The 6,712-nt window shown below is 31.5% G+C and overlaps 1 long non-coding RNA gene across 1 annotated transcript; it reads left to right on the top strand.

The window, feature by feature from the left end:
* The first annotated feature begins 1,466 nt into the window (after window positions 1–1,466).
* LOC136227958 (uncharacterized) lies at window positions 1,467–3,791 on the top strand. The gene is made up of 3 exons (XR_010688338.1): window positions 1,467–1,699; window positions 1,868–1,947; window positions 2,881–3,791. It is a non-coding gene; the product is annotated as an uncharacterized lncRNA (long non-coding RNA).
* Window positions 3,792–6,712: the final 2,921 nt, after the last annotated feature.

The raw sequence follows: 6,712 nt of genomic DNA, 5'->3' as shown, positions 1-6,712 counted from the left end.
AACATATCAAAGAGCTAGAACTTGGGAGATACTTTATCAAGCTAACTTTTATAAAGAATAAAAAAACATTGCATCCTTTTTTTATATGAATAGGTGTAATATTTTTAAATTTTAAAATGAATTATTGCAATATATTTTTTTTTTTGAATTTTCTTTTCCACATTATGCTTTCAGGTTCTATCAAGTTTAGCTTACATGAGATATCTCTTTTTACTGGTGTTAAACATCAAAAGCTTGATTTTGGATTATCCTACTATGATGAATGCCAAATTTGGAATTGCATGTGTACTTAGTAGTTCACATGTGCTTGAGAAATTAGTTATTAATGTATCACACTATAATCGGGTAATTTTTTGAACCTTCTAAATGTCAAATTTAATTCAATAATCATTGTGGAATAAATGGTTTAACCATTCTATGAGTTTCCTCAATTTTATGTTTATAAAGAAAATGTAACGATAGAAAATGTCACTAGTTTTCCATATATTAAGTACCTTGTCCTAACCTTTTCTTCTCTTTTATCTCTAGGAATATTGTAATTCCCTTCAGCTGACCAATTTTGGAGACAACTACTAGAATTTCAATAGGAATGTCTTTTATTGTTTGTCATCACATCTAAAGACTATAAAGATCACTGGTTGTCCAGATAAGGATTTGTTAATCTTTATTGAATTTCTACTCAAGAATGCAAAAGTGTTAGAGAAGATGGTGTTAGAATTTGAAGATCATGTAACCACTTTTGAGCTCAAAGCATTAGAAAAACGATTGATGAGGTTGCGAAGATGTTCTAAAAATACCATTATTGAGGTTATACTCAGAAAGTAAATATTGAAGATTTTAGAGGTTTTTGTGGTTCATTAGTAACTTGCTTTTATAAACTAAATTGGACTTCATTTTGTTGACATTTGGTAATGATGTTAATGTTTTAATGACTGTTTGGATGTTGATTGTTAAACTTTTTCTTCATGTCATTTTTTCAATTAGTACTCTATGTAAAATGTTTAAATGGTTTGTAGGTGAGCATTATTTTTAATTTGGTACTGAATGGTTAAATCAAATGTACTTTAGATATTATTTTAAAAATATTACACTCTTAAGAAAACCATGTATACAACTAACTATATAAGTCTGATTTCTTGTTCTGTTCCCATTACTATGTAGCAACAAGTAAAATTCCGTCTTTAATGTTGTTATTCCAATTTAGTATGTCATTGCAATTTCAACTAGAAGTCTGAAAGAAAGTAGATTAGAAGTTGAGTAGACAGAAAGGAAAGCATATATGATTATTGACAGTTTGATTTCTGCACTACAAGAAAAACAAACAATAGTGAGGAAAAAATAATGAGTGGGGAGAAAATCGCTCATTAAAAGCATACTTTTTATACTTTTAATGGGTGGAAATAAAAACTCGTAACTATTAGTCTTAAAAAACTTAACTTTACTCAATTTTCTAATGTTACGCTCATTATAGGTGCTAACTTTTTGAGCGGGATACATTCCCACCCAAACAAAACCTAACTGCAGTCCACCTCTGTGCTCCACGAAACTACCGCTCTCTCCCTCTCTCTCGCCTCTCTCTTTCATTAGCTCTGGAAATCATTCTCTTATACCGATTAGCTCTAGGAACCATCCTCGTCCACCACTATTTTCATATTTCGGTCAATTTGACAAACCCCACAATCGACTGGAACAAGAATCGGTAAGCTCCATTTTGTTTGAGATTGTTGCCCTGGGTACTCTTTTCCTCAAAATCAGAGTTTCTCTAGTTTGCAAATTAAGTAGAAGTTTCCTATGCTTGCTTTCCTTTTTTTTTGTTCGACTTTGTTAGACTTTTGCTAACAATATGTTTGTTTGAACAATTTTACAGATACAATCTTTCAATTTTGGGGCTTTGAATTAATTACTTGAACCCTCTTGTGCAGTACAAAGAGAAGCATCGTTATATGGGTGGGTTTCTCTGAAATATGTTTTACTTTGTAAAAGTTTTCATGAATTTCAATTGCACAGATAGGCATTAGGACTGAATTTCAATCTTGTCTGTGTCTTGGAATGACTCTGTATGATGAATTAAACTTTTCCAATGATGAGAATTGAGAAGAATTAATAATTTCCCCGCAAATTAATATCAATTCCCTTGTCCTTATTGGATATACTTCTATTGATATAGTGAAATTTATTTTAATTTGTATATGAGGAGAAAGACAGTTTGGCATAGAAAATTCCTAATACAGACACTGTAAAATGAATGAGAAGCAAACCATACTAGTGTGTCAAATGGGTGCACATAGTCCTTTCCTCTTGATTTCACTTGCTTTCACTGAGCCTGGCCTTTCTTTTCTCAATAAAGAAAAACACAAACAAGGGTATGACAGAGAAAGCACTGAAGCAAACAGAGGCAATATCAACGGAGACATGACGGCCGGTGATGGCCTTGACCTCCAAGAGTTTTTCTGTTTCATGAGTATAGGTATTCTGACCATAAGCAACCTCATGTTTATCAAAGTTGAAAGCATAGACACATACGAAGTACGTAGCAGACGGCACACCATGCTCAATAGTCCATGTGTAACTTTAGTTCTTGTTTGAAGAAGTGTAAGGCATATTAACGATTTTGAATTGGCAAGTCTTGTCCTTAGATAGACGATCCTCTGTTTTTCTCCATGAAACTGGTGTATACGTGTCATTTAAATAATAGAGAACTCAATTGATTCGATGTAGCTGTCAAGTGGTTCCTCCTAAAGAATAGTTCACAGTCCCGGCTCTGCTTCACTCTTCCTCTCGTTTATTCTTCGTAATTGCTGTTAATGTTTGACTTTCTCTAATTCTTTTTGGATATTTGAATTCGAGTTGTGAATAATTTTCTAAATTTCTCTTTAGCAGATTTTGAGAGCGTATTTCGTGAGAGACGAGGGCTCGATCTCACTTGGATTATCGAACCCACCTGGTCTCTTTATTGGATCCTTAGCTCTAACTTTGATTGCTGCACCGTTGTCCACGCTTTTTTCTCTCTTGGTCTAAGTTGTCTAAAGCTAAGGTACTTGGATTACATTTTATAGCTCTTAAATGCTTCAAATATTATTATATAGATAATGTACATGAAATTATTATAATCTTCTGCTGAATTTAACTTCTTTTAGTACTGGATTCTCTGTTTTTCCAATAGAAATATTTGATACACTTGTTTTTCTATTTTTAGTCTGTTAGTTGGTGTTATTGAAATTTTAGGTTTTACTTTTGATGCACAAATTTTTTTAGTATATCACTTGTTATGTTCTTCTTTCTACGGCATTCTTCATCATTTGGAATATTTCCACAAGCTAAGGTAGTTTCATCTGAGAAATTGAGTCTTTAATCCAAGTTTTTATTGTAAATTCAATCATCATTATTAGGTGTCTAATTAATACTTAAATGCCTAGTGTGCAGTGTCTGTATCCACTTAATTGAAGAAGGATTTACAAGTTAATAGCAGTAAGAATGGCTGTCCTGCAGATTCTAGCAGTGAATATCTTTTTGCAATTCGTTACGCTTCAATTAATTTAGTTTGCCATTGGATATTCGAACTTAGTGATTGGTGTGAATTATTGTTATTTAAGGTTAGAATTCTGATTTGGCAATTTGAGTTATTGAATTGATTGATTGGAATATTTGAGAAATTTTGTTGATTAATGCAATTAGGTTGAGCATATGATGAACTATTATTTTAAGCCTAGTTCTAGTATAGTTTATTAGTTGAGATTAATGTTACAATTCTGCTTTTGGCAATTTCAATTCCTAGTTAAAGTTGAGTTCACTAGTTGAGATTTAATGTTGAAATTCGAAAATGCTTTTTCAATAAATGCTTTTTTGCTTGTTAAGGTGGTGAATTTCTCTTCAAAAATCATACTTTAAAAGCCTTTTCTAAGTTGGTGATAAGTTTGTGTCTCCATGCATTTTTGTTTGTGTAATCCATCTAAATACAATTAAGTTGAATTGGGAAGAGAAAGTTAATTGATGGCAAATTTTACTATATAACTATACACTCTGTTTCTAATTTCTGCAGTGGACAAATTCCTTTCAAATTGATTTGCAATATTACACAAGAACTCGTGATTATACTGATATTCATCTCCTCGGTTGTGGCCTAGTAAGTTGGACTCTTAATTTTTTTTTTTTGTCTATTCTTTCTTCTCATTGTGTTAGTGGATATTCAATGCTTCTATTCTGCTATTTATTTATATTATTCAAAAGGTTAGTAATTGGAAAGAGTATATATCGCTCGGTCATTAAAGTAGTTTACTATTGTTAATTACAGCTGCACAGGGAAACTTGAGCGGCATATATCTGATTGAGAAAACTTTAGCTATATGTAAGACATTCCAAGCTTCCAAGCATATATCATACAAAAGCTTTTTTATACCGCATATTCACCGACTGATACCACCTTTGTCACGACCCAAACTAGGCCATGACCGGCGCATAAATTAAGTAATCTTTAATCTATGCTAGCCTTAATTCTGAACTAATAGAAATTCCAAAATTTACTAACCGAATATCAAAGTCATCTCGATTACATCAATAAACCTTAAAAAAATAAAACTATTCAAGTCCAATCTTAATAATCAAAAGTCTCCAAAAATAAGATAAAGCTAAATCATTAAGCATTCTCTTTCACATCAATCCAAGGGTTACCTCACGAACAGGGACCTTAATCTGAAAAAGAAATATTCAACGTGGTATTAGATTTTCGTCTATACGAGTGAAAACCTCAGTGAGCAGTAGATATAGCACACGGCAGAAAGGAACAGGCAGACAGGCTGATACTTTTAAATTATGACAAATATAGTTTCAAATATAGTATTCAAAATCAGTTAAACAAAACGGTCAATATTAGATAATCAAATCAAAGTACTGGTAATCAATTGTCAAAGATAATACTGAAGCCTTTCAAAATATCAAATATTAGAATAATCAGAAAATAAGACAGAACCTTTAAAAACACATGGTACAGTGTAACAGAGTGGTGGTACTGCACACCACTAGGGCCAGATAAATGGTAAGCGCTACCAATAACAGATACAAATAACAGATAATCGCCTTCACCGATCTTATGCATGATTCTAATGCTGACACAACTGACGACAAACTGACAACTGACAACCTGACTCAAAGACAAATGCAAGGACCTAATGTTATGAAGATCGGTGAGGGGCCAGATAACAGATACAGATATACTGAGCACTTGTACCAGTTTGAAAACATATAGTATACGTATATAAATCAGAAAATCATAACTGATTGAACGAATTATCAGATTTCTAAAACAAAGGCAATAACTGCGATAAAACGCGTATCAGAAACTACAAATCATATCAAATCAAATTTTAATAAATTCATTGTACCTGATAATAAAACAAATCAATATAAAGGTCTGTTCCCGGAATATACGCTCTAATACTAAGGATATTTAGTAAACATGAGGTTTAAGCTATACGTTTTTAGGAACGAAAATATACAGTCAAACGCTAATTTTTGGATAACAGTTTTTCAGTCTAATATTTCAATCAAACAGTGTCATGTACTATAATTACCACTCACCTGAAAGTTCGAGCAGACACGAGGCTATGAGGGTTCGATTTAATCAACTTGCGGATTATCGTAATTTCCTATTGGTTCAATGGAAATGAGAAAAATAAATTAACCAATCTTAATTAAATCAACACTAGTGGAAGCAATTAAAATTCATGGAAGAAGGTAGTAAATCTTCTGCACTTTAGCATATTCGGATACTACTGCTAAAACCCATAACATAACTATTGGTAAAAAAAAATAAGTCAATAAATAATAAGAGAAAACCCAACTCCATCACTATAATTTATATGTTTCAATATAGTTTAAATAGGTAGAAAGAGTTTGGAAAGAGTTGTATTATATATATATAATATATTCTAAATGGGTATGATAGCTAGGTAGGAATGATGAAATGTTTCCTGGACAATGTAGAGACATGTTAAATCAAAGGTTTGAAACTTCCACTTCATTTTCCATTTTCCAAGATATAAAATATTCATAGTATTATATATATTTTTTTGAAGACCCACAAAGAAAATGGATAAAAAAACCTCCACTCACAATTGAAAATAATCAATTCATAGCATTAGATCCTATATAGGTTTTATTTTATTTTTTTAAAACAATAGAACTTACCTTACAAAGATGGAGTGGCCTTGGGAAGAAGAAAATCTTTCTTCGAACTTGAATCAGGGAAGAAGATTTTTTATCAATGCAGTCTACGAAGGAAGACAACGGCGGCAAAAGAGTTGTTTTACCTAAATATTTGATATAAGTAATTCAAAGCATTAAATGAATTATACGAATTAATTAGGGTATGCATAATACTGATTTTGTACATGTTATATTAATCTAATATGTACTTGCTACAATTTGATTAAATATAAAGGATACAAAATTGACAAGAATAAAATTGGATGTAAAATTAATTAAGTTGTTAATTTGATTAACTAAAAATATTACACAAACAGTTTGTGTGATCAACCAATTAAATTTAATTTGATTGAGTCTTTGCATGTTTGGTGTTATGGACATATTAGACTCTCTATAATAGTTATTCAGTCTTTTGGTATTTTAAATAGGACATGCGCATCTTGCCTTCTCTTACTCTCTATTGTATTTCTCTTCTCATCCAAATCCCTTCAAGAAAATTGAAGTTTCTTAG

The sequence above is a fragment of the Euphorbia lathyris genome, chromosome 4, assembly GCF_963576675.1.
Source record: "Euphorbia lathyris chromosome 4, ddEupLath1.1, whole genome shotgun sequence".
Lineage (NCBI taxonomy): Eukaryota > Viridiplantae > Streptophyta > Magnoliopsida > Malpighiales > Euphorbiaceae > Euphorbia > Euphorbia lathyris.
Note: the sequence above shows the minus strand (reverse complement) of the source record. Positions and strands in the feature narration are given on the sequence as shown.